A 4,190-nucleotide genomic window follows, 5' to 3' on the forward strand; every position below is an offset into this window, starting at 1 on the left:
GGTCAATAATCACGTGTTATAGCTCCTGAAATCACCGGTTTTGAATTCGGTAAAGATATTTTGACACAGGGCGTCAAACAGACCAAAATGTTCAGAAGTCGTACGGATAATAGCTTATAAAATAATCGGTTTCAACATTTCTGACACCTGACCAGAACAGAAGAAATGGTCAAAATTCATGGGTTACAGCTCATGAAGTTTTCGGTTTTTAATTTGGCAAAGATTTCTTGCGCCAGGTTGAAGTAGACCGAAACTGACAAAATGTGATAAAAATCATGGATTATAGCTCATGAAATTGAGAAATATTCACTCCACCTTATTGTCTACACCGGGTCGAAAAGGGACGTAATTGGACAAATTTCGTGGGTTATAGCTCACGAAATCATGAAATTTGACTTCGCCGAGTCATTTGCCGTCAGACGAAACCATCGAAGTTGGGAAAAAATTATTTCCTACAGCTCGCGAACTCGTGAGTTTGAACAATGGGTTATTATAACCCATGAAATCGCTCCCGTGTAGAAACGAACCTAAACGGTCAGAAAACCATGCGTTATAACCCATGAAATCGCGATATTTGAGCTCCGCATAGTTATTTGTCGCCGGGCCCAAACGCACGAGTAGGGTCTATAATCACGTGTTATCGCTCATGAAATCATCGGTTTTGAATTCGGCAAAGATATTTTGACACGGGGTGTCGAACAGACCAAAATGGTCAGAAATCATACAGATAATAGCTTATAAAATCATCGGTTTTGACATTTTTGAAACCTGATAGGAAAAGAAGAAAATGGTCAAAATTCATGGGTTACAACACAAAAATTATTGGGTCTACTTATCTACACCGGCTGAAAAAAGGGCGTAAATGGACAAATTTCATGGGTTATAGCTCATAAAATCGTTAAATTTAACTATGCCGAGCCATTTGCCGTGGGAAGAAACCGTAGAAGTTAGGGACAAATCGTTGCCTATAGCTCACGAATTCGTGAAATTCGAGCAATGGGTTATAACCCATGAAATAGCGTCCGGGTCAAAACGGACCGAAACGGTCGTAAAACCATGGATTATAACCCGTGAAATCACGATATTTGAACACCGCCTAATTATTTGCCGCCTAGCTAAAATGCACGAGAAGGGTCAATAATCACGTGTTATAGCTCATGAAATCGTCGGTTTTGAATTCGGCAAAGATATTTTGACACGGGGCATCGAACAGACCAAAATGGTCAGAAATCATACGGACTACAGCTCATGAAATTGTCTGTTTTCACATTTACGACACCCGCCGAATAAGAATAAAATGGTCAAAATTCATGGGTTACAGCTCATGAAATCGTTGGTTTTGAACTTGACAAAAATTTCTAGCGGCGGGGTGCAACAGACCGAAACTAACAAAATGTGTCAGAAGTCATGGGTTATAGCTTACGAAATCGCGAAATATGCAGTTCGCCTAATTGTCTGCACTAGGCTGAATAAGGGCTTAAAAGGAAAATTTTCGTGGGTTATAGTTCAGGAAATCGTGAAATTTCACTTTGCCGAGTCATTTACTGTCGGAAAAAACCGTCGAAGTTGGGGACAAATCGTTGCCTATGGCTCACGAACTCGTGAAATACGAACCATGGGTTATAACATAAGAAATCTCACCCGGGTTGAAATAGACCGAAACGGTCGAAAACCCATGGGTTATAACCTATGAAATCGCTGTATTTCAACTTCGCCAAATTATTTGATGTCGGGCCCAAACGCACGAGAAGGGTCAATAATCATGTGTTATAGCTCATGAAATCATCGGTTTTGAATTCGGTAAAGATACTATGACACGGGCCGTCAAACAGACCAAAATGTTAAGAAGTCGTACAGATAATAGCTTATAAAATAATTGGTTTCAACATTTCCGACACACGGCCGGAACAGAAGAAATGGTCAAAATTCAAGGGTTACAGCTCATGAAATTGTCGGTTTTGAATTTGGCAATGATTTCTTTGAAGCAGACCTAAACTGACAAAATGTGACAGAAATCATGGGTTATAGCACACGAAATTGAGAAATATTCACTCCATCTAATTGTCTACACCAGGTCGAAAAGGGGCGTAAATGAACAAATTTCGTGGGTTATAGCTCACGAAATCGTAAATTTTGACTCTGCCGAGCCATTTGCCGTAGGAAGAAACCATAGAAGTTGGGGACAAATCGTTGCCTATAGCCCACGAATTCGTGAAATTCGAGCAATGGGTTATAACCCATGAAATCACGCCCGGGTCAAAACGGACCGAATCGGTCGTAAAACCATAGGTTATAACCCGTGAAATCACGATATTTGAACTCCGCCTAATTATATGCCGCCTATCCCAAAAGTACGTGAAGGGTCAATAATCACGTGTTATAGCTCATGAAATCGTCAGTTTTGAATTCGACAAAGATATTTTGACATAGGGCATTGAACTAACCAAAATGGTCAGAAATCGTACGGACTACAGCTCAAGAAATCGTCCATTTTGACATTTACGACACACGCCGAATAAGAATAAAATGATCAAAATTCATGAATTACAGCTCATGAAATCGTTGGTTTTGAATTCGACAAAAATTTCTAGTGCCGGGGTGAACGGACCGAAACTAACAAAATGTGTCACAAGTAATTCGACAAAGATATTTTGACATAGGGCATTGAACTAACCAAAATGGTCAGAAATCGTACGGACTACAGCTCAAGAAATCGTCCATTTTGACATTTACGACACACGCCGAATAAGAATAAAATGATCAAAATTCATGAATTACAGCTCATGAAATCGTTGGTTTTGAATTCGACAAAAATTTCTAGTGCCGGGGTGAAACGGACCGAAACTAACAAAATGTGTTACAAGTCATGGGTTATTTAGCTCACGAAATCGTGAAATATGTACTCCGCCTAATTGTCTACACCAGGCCGAAAATGGGCCTAAATGGAAAATTTTCGTGGGTTATAGCTCAGGAAATCGTGAAATTTCACTCTGCCGAGTCATTTACCGTCGGATGAAATCGTCAAAGTTGGGGACAAATTGTTGCCTATAGCTCACGAACTCGTGAAATTCGAACAATGGGTTATAACATAAGAAATCTCATCCGGGTTGAAACGGACCGAAAGGATCGAAAAACAATGGGTTATAACCCATGAAATCGCTGTATTTGAACTCCGCCAAATTATTTGCTGTAGTGCCCCAACGCACGAGAAGGGTCAATAATCACGTGTTATAGCTCATGAAATCAACGGATAATCGCTTATTTACCGCCTAGCCCAAACGCACGAGAAGGGTCAATAATCATGTGTTATAGCTCATGAAATCGTCGCTTTTGAATTCGACAAAGATATTTTGACATGGGGCATCGAATAGACCAAAATGGTCAGAAATCATACGGACTACAGCTCATGAAATCATTTGTTTTGACATTTCCGAAACCTGATAGGAAAAGAATAAAATGGTTAAAATTCTTGTGTTACAACACAGAAATTGTTGGTTTTGAATTCATCAAAGCTTTCTGGCGACGGGTCGAAACAGAACGAAACTAACAAAATGTGTTAGAAATTATGGGATATAGATCACGAAATCGTGAAATATGCACTCCATCTATTTATCTTCCCCGGTTGATAAAGGGGCGTAAATGGACAAATTTCGTAGGTTATAGCTCACGAAATCGTGAAATTTGACTCTGCCGAGCCATTTGCCGTCGGAAGAAACCGTAGAAGTTGGGGACAAATCGTTGCCTATAGCTCACTTATTCGTGAAATTCGAGCAATGGGTTATAACCCATGAAATCGCGCCCGGGTCAAAACAGACCGAAACGGTCGTAAAACCATGGGTTATAAACCATGAAATCACGATATTTGATTTCCACCAAATTATTTGCCGCCTATCACAAACGAACGAGAAGGGTCAATAATCATGTGTTATAGCTCATGAAATCATCGGTTTTGAATTCGGCAAAGATATTTTGACACAGGGCATCGAACAGACCAAAACGGTCAGAAATCATACGGACTATAGCTCATGAAATTTCTAGCGCCGGGGTGAAACGGACCGAAACTAACAAAATGTGCCAGAAGTCATCGGTTATATAGCTCACGAAATCGCGAAATATACACACCGCCTAATTGTCTGCACCAGGCCGAAAATGGGCCTAAATGGAAAATTTTCGTGGGTTATAGCTCAGGA

Source organism: Asparagus officinalis, chromosome 3 (assembly GCF_001876935.1).
Source record: "Asparagus officinalis chromosome 3, Aspof.V1, whole genome shotgun sequence".
Classification (NCBI taxonomy): Eukaryota; Viridiplantae; Streptophyta; class Magnoliopsida; order Asparagales; family Asparagaceae; genus Asparagus; species Asparagus officinalis.